The 22,085-nt window shown below is 37.1% G+C and overlaps 1 long non-coding RNA gene across 1 annotated transcript; it reads left to right on the top strand.

Annotated features, from left to right (window-relative positions):
- The first annotated feature begins 902 nt into the window (after window positions 1-902).
- Window positions 903-2,628, top strand: LOC125688372 (uncharacterized). The gene is made up of 3 exons (XR_007374696.1): window positions 903-939; window positions 1,587-1,669; window positions 2,346-2,628. It is a non-coding gene; the product is annotated as an uncharacterized LOC125688372 (long non-coding RNA).
- The last annotated feature ends 19,457 nt before the right edge of the window (window positions 2,629-22,085 follow it).

Genomic DNA, 22,085 nt, shown 5'->3' with positions numbered 1-22,085 from the left:
GGTGTCTGCACAGCACTGAATAAACCATACCTACTTTATAACTACTTTGTGGTTATAGTTTGATTCTGCATGTCACCTTCAAGATCATCCAGTCCAATCATCCACCCATCACCAATAGTTCTCAATAAACCATATCCCTCAACACAAAAATCAAACATTCCTTGAACACCTCCAGGGTTGATGACTCCACGACTTCCCTGGGCAGCCCATTCCACTGCCTGACCACTCTTTCAGAGAAGTAGTATTTCCTAATGTCCAGCCTAAATCTCCCCTGTCTCAGATCACATGCTCATTCCTCATGTAATTAAGCATGTCATCCAGGAGGATCTGTTCCATGATCTTCCCAGGCATAGATGTGAAACTCACTGGCCTGTAGTTCCCCGGGTCCTCCTTACTCCCTTTCATGTAAATGGAAGTAACATAACCCTTCATCTAGTCATCCAGGACCTCACCTGACAGCCACGACTTTTCAAATATGATGGAGAGCAGCTCCACAACTACCTCAGCCAGTTCCTTCAGAACACTGGGGTGCATGCCATCCGTTCCCATAGACTTGTATACATTCAATCTCATGAGGCGGTCTCAGACTTCTCTGCAAGTTACAGTTATGGTGGCGGAGTGACCCTTATTTTGTCCCCTTCCCCCTTCATACCTCGTTTAAAGACCTTTCAATTAGTCCCACCAGTTCTTGGCTAAGATCCTCTTATCTCTCTGTATGGGAGTTGCTGAACCATGGCCTGAACCTCTGATTGATCACCTGAGGCAAGCAATGAGTCAGCCACAGGAGCAAAGGTGAAGGCAATTCACCTGTGCTGCCACAAGGGGTGGAGCCTGGCTCCACCTCTCCTAGACCCATTTAAGAGCTAGCTACCAGTAGGGAAGGATGTCTTCTCTGGAGATCTCTTTTGTGGAGTTTTGTGGAGTGAGTCCAGGATATGGGTAAGCTTTCTATCAGTTCTCTTTTTGTTATTATAATCTGCTTTGCCAAACTCTTTTGTTTGTTTCATAATTATGATACCTTTATATTCTTTGATTATGCACTCTCAGAGATGGGCTACTTTCACCTGCAGCCATTGTGTCAGGTGCTGAGTAAATTGCCATGTGGTCAAATTAAAAACAAAATTCCTCTGTTTGCACCTAGTTCTACACTATTTATTTATGAGGTTTTTGTTTTCTTTGCCCTGTCACTGAAGGTATAGAAGAAAACACCATCTGCACACCCACTCCATCAACTACCTGCCTCTGTCCCCGAAGTCTTTCTTGATAGTACTGAGGCTTTTCTCAGAGGCTTTGTTACTGCCTGCCTGAACTGTCAATAAAGGATAATAATCAGAAGGGCAAATCAGTCTAGGAAGTTTCCTAGAAATGTCCCTGACCCGTGCCCCAGAGAGGCAACACACCTTCCTATGGGTAGGGTCAGGCTGTCATATAGGGCCTTTTGTTTCTCTCAGCAGGGAGTTGCCTATGACAACCACCCTTCTGTCCTTTTACGTGGAGGCAGTCTTGAGGTGTGGGGTCAACTGCTTCACCCGAGGCATCCTCACAGGTGGACGTTCCTCCACATCCTTACTAATCTCTCCCTTGAGTTCCAGGGCCTGAAAGCTATTGTGTAGAGGCACGTGGGGAGCTGAGGATGGTCAGGATCAGGGATGCCCACTTTGCTGAAATGGTATCCATTTCTAATCTTTCTCCTTTCTCAAATTGTTGCTAGGGGGAGGAGAGGACAGGGGGCTCATTGCAGTACTGTCTGCCTGCCAGTTCCCCTCTCCCACCTGTTTGCAAGGCACCAGAGGGGTGATGTGCTCCATGTGGAGCCTTAGCTGTGTGCCAGGATCTCAGGGCTGATAGGGACTGGCATCAACAATCAGTTTCCCTCTCACTCCTTTATGGTGTTCAGCCTTTCCACCTCCTATTCCAGGTTGACCACAAGGCTGAATAAGTCATTTAGCTGGTCACATCTTATATAAGTGCTGCCTCCATCACCTGGTACTGCAAGGGCCAGGCTCTGGCACTCATGACAGCCAGTGATCTGCGTACTAACATCTTGTGTTGGGCCCTCAGTCTGAGTCTCCACATTCTGTTTGGCTGTAGTCTTGTTTCTGTGTTCTTCTTTCTTCTTGCTACAATTTTTGTGGTGACAGCCTTTCACTGGGCTGCAGACATTGCAAACCAGCAGGCACACTACTAGATAGCCTTATAGATAGCCTAGACTACTTAACACTACTAGATAGCCTTAATGGGGTGTAACTGATCAGCCCTACCCTGCTGCTGGTAGTGCTGGCTCTGCCCTTGTCCCGTTGCCAGGTCATTAACAGGAGCCCCCGCACTTATCACTCTCTTGACAGTGACAACAACTGCCCTCCCAGTGTTGGCACGTGAATGGATAGCCTACGGTTTCTCCTCATTGGAACGGCCCGACTCCTCCTTTCTGTCCCTTTCTAGTCATGCCCTGGCAACGCCCATGACGTGTCAGCCACTCTCGCGAGAACTGCCCAGCCGAGAGCTACCCGACCACTGTTGTTTCATTGATCCCTGAATGAGGGAATGACCAAAACCCCCCGTACCTCGCAATCAGTTGCTGCAGACAACTGGAACAGCTCCAAAGCAGCGAACCTCGCCAATCAAGGGCTTCTTCCGGGTTTGCCAGGTTTGTCCTCTGGCTCCTAGAGTTCTTCTTCTTTTTTTTTTTTTTTTTTTTTTTTTTTTTTTTTTTTTTTTTATATTGTCCAGGTATCCCCAGCAGGATTATCATTTGTGCCTGCATGGAAGAAAGTGGAGGTTAGTAGTCAGATCAACTTTGGCAGTCCTTCAGCAATATTGGGTCTGGATCCAGGTCTCAAGGCAGTAAACTTTTCTAGCTGATAGAACAGGTCTACACATGAGCGCCTCTGCCTCACACAGCAGTCACTCATTACAATGACTCAGTGTTTCTTCATTCTTCTTGGTGCCAGAAGTCATCACCTTCTGTCCTTCCCCTTCTTCAGAGGTTGTTAAGGGCATCCTGGCAACCAAGCCATGTAGAGTTGTTGCCCTTGTTTTCCAAGGTTATTTATTTATTTACCTTTTTCATCTATTTATTTTGAGGCAGCAGGAAGGACAAGGACTGAAAGAAGTTGTTGGAATTGATGAATGAAATTTTACCTAAGCATTTAAAAAAGCAAGAGTCATTACCCATAAGCTATGAACGCATCTCCTCTTTCACTCCCATTGTGTGTCCTTAAGCTAATTTATTTATTTGTTCTTTACCCCTTTCTGCAAAGTTAACCTGCATACTTGACCATAAAATAGAAACTGTAGGCTCAAAATCTGTCTGACACAGGAAACATTAAAATTGAGTTCCTACGTCCTGTTTAAGGGCTGTACCACTACATGCAAGAATGAATATTTCTTCATATTTGGATGTTTTGAAATTAAATAGTTGTGATGAATCTACTCACTGTAAGTCGCAATGTTGTTGTAGCTACAATGACAGAAGTTAATATGTCATTTATAAAGGAATATATTGTTTTAATTAAGCAATACAGTTGGAAAAGATAAGTTTTACAATCCTTCTGTATGGTCTAACAAAATCAGCAAACTACAAAACTAAATAGAAAAAGAGAATAACTCATCTAAGTTGAATCAGATTGAGGTGAAGGAGAGGAGGAAAGGGCTGGCCTCTCTGCAAGCATGACAGCCCTCCCTGCCAGCTCTGTTTTATTATTGATCACTGTATCGCATAGTATGGAATATCCCTTTGGTCAATTTGGATCAGCTGTCCTGTTTGCATTCCTTCCCAGTACCCCCAACCTCCTCACTGGCAAGGCAGTACAAGAAGTTGAAAAGTTCTTAACTCAGTGTAAGCGATGCTCAATAACAAATAAAATATTGGTATGTTATCAATATTGTTTTCCTCCTAAATCCAACACCATGCTATTAGGAGTAGTTCAATCTCAACCAAAACTAGGACAAAATATCTGTTTCTTGTTTCCTACAATTTGTGTCATGATCAGATCCTATACTTCTCCATACATCCTCACTGATCACCACAACCTTTCTTTTCCTTCTGTATATACACACAGATATCATTAACTTAGTCTGGGGGCCATCCTTCTAAAATCTCCTTTGAGTTTGTTCATGATATTGGAAACCATTTGCCGTAACTGTCTTTTTGGACTGAAAAGAGTGTTTGGTGTTGATTTATTGTTTGCAGTAGCCAGCTGTGTTTGCATCACCACTGCACTTGTCCACTTCCTAACAAGATTAATTCATTAGTTTGTATGTTTCTAACTGTAATACCATTGACATGCTGTATAGCAGCCGTGTAACAATTGAAATAAAGTAATTGAAATCCCCACATCAAAGTCCATTGAGGTACAAAATTTATTTCCCCATCTTTCCACATTACCCAGCAAGCATGCTTGGGTCCTTGAGCAAAAGCTATCTTATAGGTGGACCTTTGCCCGAGGCAGGAATAATCTGTCTTTCTCAGCATATTTTTTACATGCATTACAAAGACCCTCTTCCCCTCTACAATACATGGGAGTTTCTATTAGACAGAGCCCAATTTGAATGGCTAAGTAACCAAATTGCTGTTTGGCTCAGATGTTTATGAGGTTGTTTTGAAAATGAATCCTGTTTACTGACTTAATTCTCTCTGAAGTGCCACGTCATGGTAAGACTTGCTTTTCAAGGCCTAGGATAGTGTTCTTCAAAGTGATGTGGAGCACAGGGCATGTTTCCAACCATCCATTGTAAGCACATGGTAATTACCATACTGGATTTGTGGTAGTGTCATATAATCAAACTGCCAGGCTTCCCCATATAAGTATTTTAGGCACTCTTCTCCACACTTGAGAGGCTTGAACTGCTTAGTTTACGTGACTGCAGCACATTACACATTCATGGGTAACCTCTGCAGTTGTGTCTATGGTCATGTCCACTCCTTTATCACAAGCCATTCCATATGCTGCATCTCTTCCTTGATGGCATGAAGTGCTATGTGGGCCCATCAAGCTAGAAATAGTTCACCCTATGTTGGCTGTCCAAACTTATCTGAGCCACTTCAATCCTAGTCTGATATACCTGCTGGTTGTTTTGATCTTCAACGGTCCACCTCTCATGTTTGTGAGCATTTACATCTTATACAGCCAGGAAGGGGTTATATAAAGTAATTCTGAAAGCAAATAAATCAACTTTGAGACCAAATAGTAGGCAAAAAGTAGGATTGCTATCCTGGACTTTAGGAGAGCCAACTTCGATCTCTTCCGGGACCTACTTGGAGCTATCTCATGGGCTAGGGTGTTGGAAGGCAAGGGGGCCTGTGAGAGCTGGTTGGCGTTTAAGCAGCTCTTCTTCCAAGCTCAGGATAGGTGCATCCCTGTGAGGAAGAAATTGGGAAAGGGTGGCAGGAGACCTGTGAGGATGAGCAATGAGCTTGTGTACAAACTCAAAGGAAAGAAGAAGGCCCATGAAATGTGGAAAAAGGGTCTGACTACTTGGGAAGAATACAGGAATGTTGTCAGGGTCTGCAGGGATGTGATGAGGAAGGCTAAAGCCCACATGGAATTAAATCTGGCAAAGGGGATAAAGGATAATAAAAAAGGTTTTTTCGAGTACATTAACAGTAGAAGGAAGACTAGGGAGAATGTGGCTCCCCTGCTAAGTGAGGGGGGTGTTCTGGTAACGGGGGATGCTGAGAAGGCGGAGATACTGAATGCTTTCTTTGCTTCTGTCTTCAGTGAAAAAGCTCCCCCTCGGGAATCTGAGACCCTGGAGGTTAGTGAGAGGATCTGGGGAATGGAAGACCTCCCTTCAGTCAGGGAAGAGGTGGTCCGAGAGCGCATAGGCAACACCAATATTCACATATCCATGGGACCCGATGGGATGCATCCACGGGTGCTGAGGGAGCTGGCAGAGGTGATTGCTGAACTGCTTTCTGTCATCTTTGAGAAGTCTTGGAGGACGGGGGAGGTGCCTGAAGACTGGAAGATAGCCAACGTCACCCCGGTCTTCAAAAAAGGCAAGAAGGAAGACCCAGGCAATTATAGGCCAGTCAGCCTCACCTCTGTCCCTGGAAAGGTGATGGAACAGCTTGTGCTGGATGTCATCTCCAGACAACTGGAAGAAAAGGAGGTTATCAGGAGTAGTCAGCACGGGTTCACAAGGGGGAGGTTGTGCTTGACCAACCTGGTAGCCTTCTATGATGTTGTCTCTGGCTGGGTGGATGGGGGGAGTGCAATGGATGTAGTCTACCTTGATTTCAGCAAGGCATTTGATACTGTCCCCCATGACATTCTTGTAACAAAGCTGAGGAAGTGTGGGATAGATGAGTGGACAGTGAGGTGGGTTGAGAACTGGCTGACTGGCAGAGCACAGAGGGTCGTTGCTCATCTGGAGTACTGCGTCCAGTTCTGGGCTCCCCAGTACAAAAAAGACAGGGATCTCTTGGAAAGAGTCCAGCGGAGGGCCACAAAGATGGTGAGGGGCCTGGAGCATCTCTCCTATGAGGAAAGGCTGAGTGAACTGGGTCTGTTCAGCCTTGAGAAAAGGAGACTGAGAGGGGACCTGATCCAGGTCTACAAATATCTATGGTGTGGGGGGCAGAATGGCGATGCCGGACTCTTTTCAGTGGTGAGTGGAGACAGGACAAGGGGAAATGGCTGGAAACTGGGCATAGGAAGTTCCGCACAAATGTGCGAAGGAACTTCTTCACAGTGAGGGTGATGGAGCACTGGAACAGGCTGCCCAGGGAGGTGGTGGAGTCTCCTTCTCTGGAGATGTTCAAGACCTGCCTGGATGCCTACCTGTGTGACCTGGTGTAGGGAACCTGCTTTGTCAGGGGGGTTGGACTCGATGATCTCTGGAGGTCCCTTCCAACCCCCTACAATTCTGTGATTCTGTGATTCTGTGAAATGAGGTTTTAAAATAATTTGGTTTGGTTTGGTTAGTTAGTTTTCTTTAGTTGTTTCTTTGTTATTCTAGGAGTGAGATACCTAAAGGCATTTATTTATGAGAAGATTCACGATCAGTTCTGAGTTCCTGGATTTACTTGCCCCCCTGCTAGAATGCACACCTCCCATACAGCTCTGATACCCTTAATCAACTAGAACAACTCAGTCTTCCTTTTAGACATAGTTGCTAAGGTTATTACAATTTTCAGCCAATATGATTCTGGTTTTTATGGCTTTAGCAGTAACTTGCTGAGCCAGTGAGAAAACATTGCTGGGCAATTTTTGATATGAATCTTCTGCTTTTTAAGAAAACCCCATATTTAATAAAATCAACCAAGATATAAGAGACATTGTGTGAACGTACGCAAAATCCTGACAAGGGAAGGGAACAGAAAAATTCCTATCTCATAGTGTGACCACTATTATATTTTAAATTGCCGTGATATTTCTGCTTTCAAATTCTCTCTCTGCTATTTAATTATTGTATTTTTATTATACTAATTTTCATTCTCAAGACTGCCTCATCGTGTAAAGCCTTGCTTATGTTTCTAAACTTTTCTAGGTCACTTTGGTATATAACTTTCCTCAGTGGTGTTTGCAGCACATTCCAATTTGGTATAATCTGAAAATTTAATTAATGTGCTGTTTACCTCATCTTCCAGATAAATTACAGATACATATTCTCAGTTCAATAGTCAAACACCATCTGCAGCCTCTCTCTCAGGCACACCCTGCACTTGCCCTCCTACACATGTACATATTCCAGTCCATCTGGATTTCTTTATACAAAACTCATACTCATGAATTGGGATAACCCTATCAGTTCCATGCTGTTCATGCAGAGATGATACCACTGCAAGTGCTCATTATTCAGGCTTTCCACGAGATCTGCTAATTAGAGATTCTTGTCCATGATACCTAGATGATAGCTGAGATGACAGTGTGTATATTTAGGGGAATATTTTCCAAAACAGCCTCTAAACTTCCAAAATAGGAATTGGGATTTAAAATTGAATATTGCTGAATTCTCCTTGCTGGGGATACTGGAACAACTGAATTGGATGTGGAATAATGAAAGTGCAAACCTGTGGGTCAGGGTGAGGAAATTCTTCATACATACAAAACATTTGGTTACTATTTCTAACACATCTAGTCTGTCACTATAATCATTGGGCAGAACTGGAAATATTAGAATGTTATTCAGCTCTTTCATTTTAAATATCTATATTAAAATGGAGTGAATTAATCAATATGGCTGCAGTCACTTATTCAAATGTAAACATTGCATACGGCTCAGCCTATGTCACAGGCTTTTGAGAGATGGCCATTTCAACATGTTGCCTGTAAAAGAATTATAATTACATATGTTGTCAACAAGATATTTAAAAAATTATTTTAAAATTTAATTTAAAAAATTAAAAAAATAATTTAAAAAATATTTAGCGTAATAAACATTAAAATTATAATATTTCTTTAAATATGGAATATTTCTTTAAAAATACTATACGTACAATTAAAGAGTAGTATGTAAAGAAAAGAAAACATATACTTGACACAGAAAATGTTCCTCTATTTACTACCCAGCTTACATCTTCGTAAGTTAATACATTTAAGTAAGAGAGGAAATGTTTTCCAGGTGACAGACCAACAGCTTGAGTCACAAATACATCCTTAGAAGGTTTCTGAATAAGATGAAAATACTGAAACTGGAAAGATTCACATCCTTCAAGCTCATTTCCATACTATGTATACAAATGTACATACTATTTATGCATACAAATCCATACTGTGTACACTAGGGAAATCTTTAAATGTGAAGAATTTCAGAACATTCTTTATCATGATGGACTTACTAAAAGGAAATAGGAGGGAAGATCAAGCAGGACCATGAAAAAATATTTTCTTTGTCACATTTGATCCGTAACAAGAGATGCAACATAAATCACAGAAATAGATGAAACATTTATAAGGAGAAAGAGATTTTTTTACTTTGTGAAAGGGATTTAACATAAATTAAAACATTAGATTAGCTGACCACTAAGTGCTACAGCTAAAAGGGGAACTAATAACTTGTTTCAAACCCTGGAACAACTTTGTTGAATACAGAAATGCATTAATTATGCTGGAATCAAGAAATCTATTGGGGATGCATCATCAGTGAGCGCTTATCCTGAAAGCAATATGAATTCCTTTGTGCAAGACTTGCATTTGGCCCACTGCTTGTGAGTTACTTGCATTTGAGCTCTTTGTCTAGTTCTCTCACAATAGTTAGGTAACTTCATATCCAGTTATTATTGTTAATTTATTAGTCTTTTTCAAATGCTATGTAAGATTAATTTCACATGTTCCATCTTTCCATTTCACAAAATTGTAGGATCACAGAATTGTAGGGGTTGGAAGGGACCTCCAGAGATCATCGGGTCCAACCCCCATTTTCCACGAGAAAAACTATACTACATGGCTCTTTGCCACTGAAGAAAAAAGGCTGTTTCAGTTGCCTATATTGACAATGGTAGTAATTGACTAATAGCGGTAATATATTAGGAACCAGAAAAACTGTGAGCATTTGAGAAGGATGGCGGTATAACACAAATACTCTTCATGCTCCATATCTGGTAAGAGTTACAAGTTATCATTTAGAGAGAATCTGCATTGTGTGCATTTAAAATAAAGCATTGAAATACAGTTTTAATGATAGTAACCACAAAAACACTTAGCATGTTCACTCAAACACAAATATTTAATCCTGTGAATTCTTTATACCTCTGATCTCCCTTGGGAATGAGATAACTGCAGGGCTCAATTTGTACTGGTAGCTTAATGATTAAAGATGAAAAATTCTTTGCCTATGCATCTGATTTTTATATGCCTTGTTTTACTGCAAATCCTATTTAAAAAAACTCTGTTTTTAGTTGCTGGGAGTAATTGGATCCAATACTACACAGATGAAAAAAAAAAAAAAAGGCATTAACTCCTATTTTGAAGGCTGGTTGCTGTAAGAGAATTGACAGTAGGAAAAAATAAAATAAAATGTAGGATTTCATTAAGTGAAAGCCTGCAAGCAATAAGAAACTGGTCATCAGGGTGAAGCTTTTTGTTATTTAAGAATATTCAATCTCCAAATGAACTTTATCACAATAAAAATAAAACTATGGCTTTTTCACTTATTTGAGGCATTTCTTCTAGTAAATATACCACCTATCAGGTTATACCAGTCCTCTAAAACATTCAGTGCTGCACTAAGTAGATACTTCAGAATTAGGCCTTAGGCTTATACTTAGGAAAATGGCTTACAGGCTGGAAATTCTCAGGTATGGTCTATCTAGATATCTAGAATGAGTTTTTTACCACTGTCATCTTGTACAGTAAAACACTGATAAATGTAGTTATTATGTATGGATGTTTTTTCTACAACAAATACAATATTTCATTTATTCTATTAAAAAATATAAAATAACTTAAGAGTACAACAGTTCTGTGAGGAATACTGAACTGAAATACTGTAGACCTACATGTTTCACAGACACAAAACAGCCGTATAAATCTTACCATACACAGCTGCAATTTAGTGAAATATGCAGTTTTCTGTTTTCCATTACTATATACAATATAAATTCTTTCTGCTGGAAGACAGATTGTGACAAATTTGCAAACAGCATCTGTAATCATACATTTGAAACACTAATTTATCTGGCAATAAAATCTTTGATTTCCCAAAAGGAGTGCCAAGCCTCAGAAATAATGCTTATTTTTGAGACTTAACTGAGTTTTCTACGTTAGTCATTTTCTTCTGAGTTACAGTGCTCCTGTGGAAAAATATACAGCTTAACAGCAAGTACAGAGAGTTAAAAGGGTCACAGAAAACATAAATCTGTATGCTCAGTTTATGCGTGTGTATATAATTTATATAAACAAAATTATGACTAGGTACACTTTCCATCATAGAAAAATCTTTTGTTAACAGCACTACCCAAAAGAATAACAATGGATATCTGTAGTATATTCCATATAAAATCTTTATTTAACTATTTAAAATTGTTTTACATAACAGTGAGAAAATTTAATCAGAAATCATACCTAAGTCATTTCTAAAATAAAATTAGAGTCTACTTTTATTTGATGTCAGTACATTCTATTGCTAAACTTTTTATTACATGAAAAAATGTTTCAGCATTATCAGCAGAGAAGTACTTTACATGTAGCCTTCCAAAGTATTTATGTCTATCAATTGGTAGAGGCATGTGACACATTAGAAGATAGTGTGAGTTGCTATATGTTAGAAATAATTCCATTAAAACCACTTCTTAGAACAATTTCTCCAAGGAAAATTATTATCAGCCTTTTACTCAGAAGCATCATAGTGCAAATTACTGCTAAGTGTTTCAAAAATCAGAGAAACTAAAAGATTGAAACTTTTAAATACAGAGATTTTTTATATAAACTTGTATCAGGATTATCAGTGAAAACTTTTTTCTTTCCTATTTTTGTAGCTATACAATAGAAGAAAGTAAGTTTTATAGCACTTCTGAAAACCAACCCACCTATTTTCTGACTGTAGCTGTCAAACGTATTTACCTACAACAATAAAAACACTTATCTAACACGATAATTCATATCTTCCACTAGTCAGAACTTTTATAGGTTATGTAAGAAGTACAAAATACTCTCATAGAACCAACAGCCAAAAAAACAAATAAAACAAATTGCAAATAATTTATGTGACCCAGAAAGTAGTCATACAGAAATTGCTGTGGTGGACTTTTTTGTGGATTAATAATAAGCTGGGTGGTCACAGCCAGAGGATTGTGACCAATAGATCTATATCCAGGGGGAAGCTGATGGAAGTCCTCCAGCAGCCTGTCTTGGGACTGGTGCAAGTTAGTTGTGACATTCCCAGATCTACATAAAGAATGGGAGGAGAACTTATTGAGGGCAGACATGCAGAGATGGACTTGGGAGTTCTGGTGGACAAAAGTCATCAGTGTGTTCTTCCAGTCTAGGAAGCCTAGGCTTCATCAAAAAAGGGTTGGCCAGCAGAGGTAGGGAGGTACTTGTCTCCTCATGAAGCCCCATATGAAGTACTACATAAAGGCCTTGAGCCCCCAGAGCAAGAATGGCACTGTGTAACTTAATATCCAAACCCACTAAATGGCCAGATGAGGTTCCTGGTCCCTTCCATAACTCCCTTCCAATTAATGCATTTGTGTTTGTTTGTTTGTTTGTTTGTTTGTTTGTTTAAAGGAAGGTAAGGAATTGAGTGTGAAATCAGGCATAACTATAACGTGGAGCCAAGACATGCTTGGGACACAAACTCAGGCAAACACAAGGCATCAGAGATGTTATCAGAAGCTGAAGTTTAAGAATGGGTTTGGACACCTATTTAGGATGAAACAACTTTTCTGCTGACCTGTTTGTGCCTGTGGCTACTATAAAAATAGTATACATGACTAGTTCAGAATTAGAAACCTAAGTTTTAAATGGAAAATATAGTGTTAATTAATACATCACAAGTGCATAATTTGTGTCAGAAAAAATACTTGGGAAATGCAAGGAGTTATAACTTTTTGTAAGTTACTTCTGTATCCATAATACATGCATATTTTTGTTTTCATTTTTATAGTCTTCTAGAAATGATAAGGTTAGTCTTTAATTTTTGCTCCAATTAGCTGTAATTATATTGACACTTTTAAATATTTGACCTTATTGCTGTGACTATCCTCATTGTATTTTCTTTTGTATGCTTTTTTAACTTGGTAGCATACTTTCTTATGTTCAAAGATGAGCACAAACTGATCTTTTGTTCAGAAAAAAATTATATGTATATATATATATATATGCTATTATGTATATATATGTATACGCTATTATATATGTGTATATACATATATAATCTTAACATTTAACTCCAGGCTTTAGAAATCAGTGCTTTTACTCATTTGCACAAACACATAGTGACTCACAAACTGAGAGGATGTCTATTAAGTGCTTATATGCCTCTAGTAATCACATTAAACTGAGAAAGGAATAATAATCTCTGCAGAAAATGTACACTTTTTCTATTAATATTTGTCCTTGGCTACTGCGTATCTTGATGGAAGTTTGTTTACACAAAATTATCGCATGAACACTAATATGATCATCCTAGAAGGCAGAGCAGAAATGATGAAAGGACATACAGAACTGCTTACATCGACACACTGCTTGAGGGTCAGACATGCGGGTCTTTTGTGACCTTTTTTCTCTCTTCTCATTGTATGATAGAACTGTATGTAGACAGTAGTGTCCATCTCCTCAGTAAAACAGCAATTTTTCCACCCTCAAATGGTAAAAAAGAACTGCAGGACTTCGGATACCCTTAGTGACTGTGAATTACATCTGATGTGTGTAACAGGAGCTATTTTGTGTCCAACAAGTGCTTGTTTTTCATGTTTTATCCAGGAGTCACTGAACTTTTTCAGTATCTCCTCTGTAAGTTCTGTTGTGACACACATCAGGATTCCCTTGGCTCAGAAATTCTGGTCAGTACTATTATAAATAGTTCTAAGAGTGAAACAACAGAAGTCCTTTTTTTTTTTTTTTAATAGTTTACAAGATTTTAAAATTCAAAACAGCTATCTCAGCTATTTGAATAGTGAGGATCTAAAACCTGTATCCATGCTGCTTTTTTAATTAAAATTTTACCCAAAGGAAAACAGCATTCAACAGTATGCCAGTTTCCTCTCTCCAGAAATTGTATAGTGAATTGTTTGCACATACCATAAGGTGCCCCAGCGTCTTGGGTTTTCATATGGTAACTGACTGATCTCTTTTTCCTGCTGTTATGCTTTTGACCTGATTTAATTGATATAAGCAACAGCATTCAGGCTGTACTGATTACCTAAACAGGTAGTAAAAGCAAAAATTTGAAGGACAAAGCTATCATGTTAATTCTCTTACAAGTATGCCATTGCTATACTGCCAATTAGAGAGTAAGCTCACTGGATTCTAGAAGAGAAATGTTATTTCTGGGAGCTCTAAATCTTTGATGTTCATGTATTTTATTAAGCAAAACTGATTTTTGCCTAAGATTGGCAATTGTTATCAAAACACACAAATGACAAAAGAAAATTTTAGTTTTGGAAAGAAGACTGAATAACTCTCAGTTGTCCACCTTCTGTTAGGAAAGATGTAGGAGAACAGTGAAAATATATATAAATTGGGTAAGTTAAACTACCTAGAAATGAGACTTTTTTTTTTTTTTAATGGCTAACTATATATATGCTCATTAAAATAATATTCAGATTATGGTAAATGCATCAGTATTTGAAACTGTCCTTGTAGGTGTCCAGGTTATTTTTATGTTATGTGTTGCTTTCTTTGCATAATTTTAAACACTCTTGATGTGTTTTTTCTCTGTAGTTTGTTTTTATAGCATGAATAATAGAAAGAATATAGTAAAGACACTTCTCAAATGATCACTGAATAGGTAGAAAGAGGGTAAACAGGGGACTGAAATAAAAGACAATAGAATAAAAGGTCACAGTGCAAAAAAGGGGAGAGTAGAAGAGAAACATGAAAACCTGAAGTGATTACAAAAAGAAAAGCTGAAGATCATATCAGTTAATAAATATTAAAAAGTCTATTTTGTCATGTGAAAAAGAGATGGGAGCTGTTCAGTTTGCATCCTACACATCACGCTTTTGTTTTGTCTGATATTTGTTATGTGTTTTGGCTTCTTTTTTCTTAGATTTCTATCCCAAAATCTATTTCCTCTGTAATTTCATTTCTACATGAACTCTTTACAGCTATAATGCTTCCCTTTTCTTTTTTCCTGCTATAATTCTCTCATTCTTTATTAAGTTTCCTCATGTATCATACAACATAATTCAGTTTTCCTAATAATATAAATCAAACTTCAATTTCCATCTTATTTCCATTCATTTCAATAAGAAACTGTTTTACTCATTAAGAGTAAATTTAAATGTTAAATCACTTAAAAATTATGAAAGGGCACACTGCACAAAAAGTCCAGGCAAAACTTTGTTATATAGGCCTAAATAAAAGACTGGAATTATACTGATAATTTCTTGTGTGAACATGGTAGTTAGTATATATAATGCATTGAATCCTTCAGATTCATTGGCGCTCACTGGTTCACTACAGTGGCCAGATCTTGTGCAACAAATTTCTGCTGAAAGGGACCGGTTCAAAGTAAAAGCAATCAGTGACCTCGTAGATGGGCAGGGAAGTGATTAGGAATTATATAGGTTATATAGGTTAAAGCTTATTTTAATTTTATTTTCATATCAGAAAATCCATGTATTCCATTTGCAGTTTGGGAAAAAAAACAAAAAACAAAAAACAAAAAACAAGCAAGTAAACAAGCAAACCAAGCAAACAAAAGATTCCTTTTTTTTTTTTTTTTTGGTGCAACTTTTAACCATTAATATAATTTGAAAGGAAGCATCAGGCATATCAATCTGAATTAATCTCCTATCTTGCAGTACATTCTTGAATAAGACTTTAATGTTTGGTGGTGGTAGTACTTGTGGTGGTGCTATGATTGTTGTTTTTTGTTGTTGTTTGTGTCATGGGGAGGGTGTTGTTGGGGAGATTTTTTACCATATGAAAGAACTTGAAAAGTTATAGCAGCGTGCTTACATCACCTTGTTTTTACACACCAGTGTAAATGTAACAACAATAAGAAAAGTTACAGTTTCTGTAACTTTTGTAAAAAAAAACAACACTGGTTTTAAATATACAATAAACTTAAATATTTTATTTTTGCACAGAAAGCCTTTTAAAGTGATGTGTTGTTAATAATTTTAGTTGAAGATAGGCATCCTGCTGCTAAAGTATGTGAATAATTTATTGTGTTGTGTATGCATGCTTTCAAAATATACAACGAAAAGGATTTTTCCTCTGTTTAATTATATTTATTTTTAAATACTGTCATTTTCCAGGCAGAATTACTGAACTGACATCTTTCTTTATATAGTTTAAAAGGTGCACAAATGTAAAGGACAAAGCTTGTAAGACATCATGTGTACTGCATACAGTATAGCAACTGTATAGAAATAGACATTTTACTCTGATCCACCCTAACTCAACTTGTCAGTAGTGCTCATGAAGTTTAGTTTCTTAATTAATTAGTAGTGTGAATTTTGAATGTAATATGCGTGACTTTGGTCAGACAACTTTTGTAAACATCAGTAGAAGTAAAACATCTTTGCATTGCTTTGAAATCTTACCTTTAACTAATATCAAAAGAACTTTATTCCCTGTTAATCAGATATTACATAGCATGCATAAGATCAAATTAATTGAAATACGTCACATTAATCAAAGTTTTTATCATGCATTATTTGCACTGAAACAATGAGAAGAATTTCTTTATAAAGAGCCTTGGGTGATTAAGTACCTTTCTACTTATCTTCCTTTTCAGGATAAGGAACATAATAAGCACTGTATAATATTTTACCAAGTGTTATCTGGAAATCCAGGATAGAAGCTTGTTGGAAGATAACAAAAGTGAATGGGTAGGTGAAAATATTTCTAACTATGGTATAACTGACAAAGATAGTTAAATCTATATACAGAAATATCTGCTAAAAACAAATGTAAGAGTTTTAAAGTCAGTTATTTTTAATAATTAGTTATTATGATCTTTCATCAGTGAAAGCTTAGCTTAACACATCATTGAAGAGTTCTAGCAGAAAATTCTGAATGTCCCAACAGTGAAAATTAAGCTCTTTTAAGGCATTTTGGTTTGTGCAAATTGGTCCAATCACTCAAAATTGTCAACTGCTGATACGGATTGTAGAAAGATATATATATTTTTTTTATAGATAGAGGTAATATATTTACTAATGATCAGTCAATTTTAGTTTAATGATTGAAAGTTAGGAGAAATATTCTTCAGGTATGTGCTAAAATATTCTTTCACTGATGATTCAATATACGTGGTTGAATAGGGATAAAGTTTGTGTATTCTTCATAAAGGATTTTTTATTTTATTATTTATCCTGGTATTCCTGAGAATTCTGTATTCTGTGATGGATTTCTTCAGGTAGAGCTGCTAATATTTAAGCATATCTTCTGTGGGAAAATAATAAGGGCAAGTGAGTTCTACTGCTTTGAAGAAACTTGGAACAATTGATATCCTGAGTTTTAATCAGAGCTATCTTATATGTACATTATTTACTGCAGGAGTGATGAACAGATAATGACTGGTGGCAAAAGAACACCTCTGAACCCTCAGCCACGCTGATGACAAAAGGCAATCTAATGAAATCATATATAAGCATTCTCTCAAATTTACTTGAAGCAAATTAACTTTTTTCCTTTGACAGTTTTGAATCCAGACTACGCAGATGAAATGGTAAAATAATAATCAAATTATGCTTATATATGCTTTACCAGTATTTTATTTTGTGCAGAAATATAGTTTTAGAAACTTGTTACTTGAGTGAAATAACAAGGAAGAACAAGGAAGAACTATCAGAGTGACAGAGCACTGGAACAAGCTGCCCAGAGAAGGCATAGAGCCTCTTTCTCTGGATTCTTTCCTCTGTAATCTGCTGTAGGGAACCTGTTTTAGCAGGAATGTTGGACACAATGATCTCTAGAGGTTCCATCCAAGCCATACAATTCTGTGATTCTGTGAGTGAAAAAACTTGGCAAAAGAAATAGAGGGAAGGAAAGAGGTAGAATAAACAGAGTAACCGTTAGGTTACTCAAATACTTCAGATATGTTGGAGTTTACTTATCTGAAAGGCATAAATCCATATTCCTAATAGTGATAGCACTAAGGAGTTAAATTTTCAACCAGATGAATTGTTTATGATACTCTCAGATGAAGCACTGGGCATTTAACATGATCTCCCTAAAATAAAGACATATAATAGTATTGATTATACTTTTTAATCCAGTTTCGTGGCACTTGCAGCATAAAAATAACATTCATACTTCCTTCAAGCCCTTCCCTAGTTATCATTTTGTACACATGAGAATGCACACACATATTAATGTGTCTCTCTCTCTATTATATATATATATATATTTCTATACTATAATTCATAATATAAATAATATAATTTATATTATATTTTGTATACTTATACAAAAATACTTGCAGTAAAAAATATTAGTATATAAAAGTATATAAAAGTTTATAAAGTATATAAAAAATACTTATAGTACTTATATATACACTTACATATATAGAAGTGCCTGATGGAGAAGTAGCTGCAGAGGTTTACTGTATGAGGAGAGGCTGGGGCTATCCTGTGCTGGACACAGACAATTCCAGGATTGTTGAGGAAGAAGAAGTTAGAAGAGTCATAATGAGAGAGTGAAGTCAAGCCTAGGAAAAAAAAGGAGAGTAAAGTGAAAAGTTGTTTTTGCTTTTGCTTCTCACCACCTAAGCTTATTTTAAGTGACAAATGAAAATAATTTTGCTTAATTTGAGGTTGTTTTGCCTATTGATAATAATTGGTAATTGGTCGCAATTGGTAAATTATATACGTGTCCTCATCTTGACCCGTGAGTTTTTCTATTCTCCTTTGTCCCAGTATAGACACAAAACGAGAGAGCAGCTGATCGAGAGCCTGGCAGACAGCCAGGATTAACCCACCCAACCAAGTACTACCCAAAGTTTTAAAAAAGATCTCAAGAAATTTTGGTGAAGAAGGTAATTCTGTGGACTTTGCATCTTACATGTCAACTCATTCCTCAATAGGGATTTAATTTACAAGAACCTATCTGATTTTAAATTAGGTGACCATTCTGTTGCATGAACAAGGATCTCAATACTAATTTTCTTTCACATACATCTCAACATATTTATTCAAGCATTCAATTGTGTACTTGAGCAGAAGATAATTTGGGGAATTTGGAGAACTTATGAAGTAGAATCTCTGCTATGTTATGAAGCTTTTCTACAAAGTGTGGGAAAAGTTACTTGGTCTGTTACATGCTCTGAGTAAAAGAATTAATATTTAGAGTCAATGAGCCTTTTCATGCATATGAAAGTGAAATAAGATGTTGGGGAGATAGATGCTTTTATCTTTATATTTCCCCTTACGGAAGTCTTCAGAGTAATGGAATTTCCATACTTTTCCTTTATGTGATGTTTTTAATTGCATCTCAAGATAGCTTGACCATAAAGGCAAGTAATAGTTTTCTTACATTGCTGCATCTCTCCAGACTAACAAGGAAAATTTCTTACATGCCAACTGGAAGCTTCCATAACAAATAAACAAGGAAACCTTACTAATTCAGATAATTATAATTTTTCCCCTCATTGGTCATGCGGTTGAATATGTGTAGGAATATTTCATGTAGCTGAAATTGAACTCCACTTAATTTGGGCAAATTGTAAATTTGTGTATTATGAAGTTAGAATCTCCTAATCCTCCAATAACATAATCTATCAATAAGGCATCTCATTGTTATTCACCTCATCTCTCATAATATGTGCAGATTAATCAGAATAATTAAAAAATTAGTATTTTTTGATCATTCAGAAACAAATCATTTAATGTGACATCCTGAAAATGGTATCATCTTCTCCTATCTTTCATATAAGAATTGTTTCCAGAAAAAAAAAAAAAAAGAAAAAGAAAAAGAAAAAGACTTTTTTGAATTGACTGTTTCCACAATAAAGTAAGTCTTTGTTATCAGTTACATTGTTCAGTATTATATAGGTTTACATTGCTTCCAAGCCATTGTAAACTTATGTTTCTGCCACACTCTTCTTGAAGTAATATCTTCACAGAACACTGGCCACATTACACATAAATACTTAATTTGGATTAGAAGAGAAAAAAAAAAAAAAAACAACACTTTGTTTTGCAACAGCAGATAATCAATACATGATTCTTTAATTCTCCCTGGGTTGTATAACACTGCATTATATTATCAGCCTCACTTAACTATTTATTTTTCCCTAGTGACTTGAAACTTCTGATTAATTTAGATGGGCTATTAATATACAGTTACCAAAATAACATGCTTAATATCCACCTTACCAGCTTTAGTGTTATTTCAAGAGACAGGAATGTAAAGGAAAACACAGTAAACAGGATTCATATGCAATGATTCTTTGGTTTTCTATAAAAACCATATACTTAAATACAAATTACAGAACTGTACAGGCTGTTTCTTCATCTATACTTTTCATCTGTATTGTACCTATTCTCAGTTGGAAGCACAACATAGAATTAACATTTATGATAGAATTTAAAGAGATTAGTTGAAATAAGGAACTAAGTTATAGGTAATTCAGACAAAGATAAAAATCTCTGTTTTGAAAATTTTACTTTTGCGAAGGCTTGAAGATGGATTCATGTTCATCTGCAAAGCTAGGAAAATAGTAATCATATGCTCATCTCTAGAAATGGAAGAAGGTTAACACTAAGATGCTAAACATCTTAAGATAAGCTTAGGCATCATTTTCTCAAGTGAAAATAAGTTGGCATGACTCTACTCCTAATTCAGAGATCAATCCTTATAGTTATGTATAATTTAGGACATTAACATATTAGCGTTTAAGAATATTGTGGCAATTGTGGTTGATTTTTTCTCATAAAATGATTATAAAACAACATCATCAACAAAACTAAAAATGAATGCAAGAGGACATGATCAAGGAAATAACGAAAGATGTTAATTTGTGGAATATAACTTCAGAAGGCAACTTTGAGTGAAATAGAAAGAATAAAATATACGACAAATTAATTTTAATTTTAAAAAAACATCATTTTACTGAAGGAGTTGAAAGATTAGGTCATCAGATTAAGCCTTACAATCCAAGAGACATAAGATTAACAGCTAAAATCTTAATATGAGCCAACAGTGTGCTTTTGCGGCTTGGAGGGCAAATGGTATCCTGGGGTCCATCAAAAGAGGGGTGGCCAGCAGGGACAGGGAGGTGATTGTTCCCCTCTACTCTGCTCTTGTGAAGCCCCATCTGGAGTACTGCGTCCGAGTGTGGAGCCCACAGTACAAAAAAGACAGGGAGCTGTTGGAGAGGGTCCAGAGGAGGGCCACTAGGATGATCAGGGGACTGGAACACCTCCCCTATGAGGACAGGCTGAGGGAGCTGGGCTTGTTCAGCCTGGAGAAAAGAAGGCTGCGGGGTGACCTCATTGCAGCCTTTCAATACCTAAAGGGAACCTACAGAGGGGAGGGGAATCAACTCTTTGAAAGGGTTAATATGTGTAGGATGAGGGGAAATGGTTTTAAGTTGAGGGAGGGGAGATTTTCGTCAGACATCAGGGGGAAATTCTTTACCCAGAGAGTGGTGAGGTACTGGAACAGGCTGCCAAGAGAGGTTGTGGATGCCCTGTCCTTGGAGGCGTTCAAGACCAGGTTGGATGGGGCCCTGGGCAGCCTGATCTATTATTAAATGTGGATGTTGGTGGCCCTGCATGTGGCAGGGGGGTTGGAGCTTGATGATCCTTGAGGTCCCTTCCAACCCTGGCCATTCTGTGATTCTGTGAAAAGGCAAGAGACTTGAATGCAGCATGAAAGATTGTGCAGGGTCTCAACAGAACCGAAAAGACACCAGACAGACTTCATCAATGATAAGCAAGACTGTTTCAAATCACAGTAATGAAGTATATCCTGAGTACGGCTCCTTTCATATATTCCTAATATCTCAGACTCACATCTTCTATTATGAAAGATAAGAAGCAATAGAGGCAATTAGTGTTCTCCTGCGCTACAAGAGCTTAATGGTGTAGTGTAGACCTTGGGACAGAAATGATTTTGTTGTTTCTTCAGTGGCAGATTTTTGTTAATTCCTTTCTAGCCTAGACATCTGTGAATAATTTCATTTTAGAGATAATCACTATTCTGTTTATTTCATTGTGAATTAGATGAACTTTGCAATTCCCTCTCACTTCTCAGAAGTTGACTCTTATTTAAGATTTAGTAAATTGTATTCAGTTTATGTTCCAAACTATACTACAGTAATTTCAAATCTTTCCATGTAAAAACAAATCAATGAAAAACCTGGTATTTCAACACATTGCAAGTAAAATTGCACTAAATACCACATCCCAGAATACTGATTTTAAAGTTACTAGGAGGGAGGAGTAGATAAATGACTTTGTGGTGCTTATCTGACTGCCGAGTTAAGTTACAATGGTATTGTAGCCGGTTACCAAA

This window comes from Lagopus muta, chromosome 1, assembly GCF_023343835.1.
Source record: "Lagopus muta isolate bLagMut1 chromosome 1, bLagMut1 primary, whole genome shotgun sequence".
NCBI lineage: Eukaryota > Metazoa > Chordata > Aves > Galliformes > Phasianidae > Lagopus > Lagopus muta.
The sequence above is the reverse complement of the archived record's forward strand: the minus strand, read 5'-3'. Positions and strand labels throughout refer to the sequence as shown.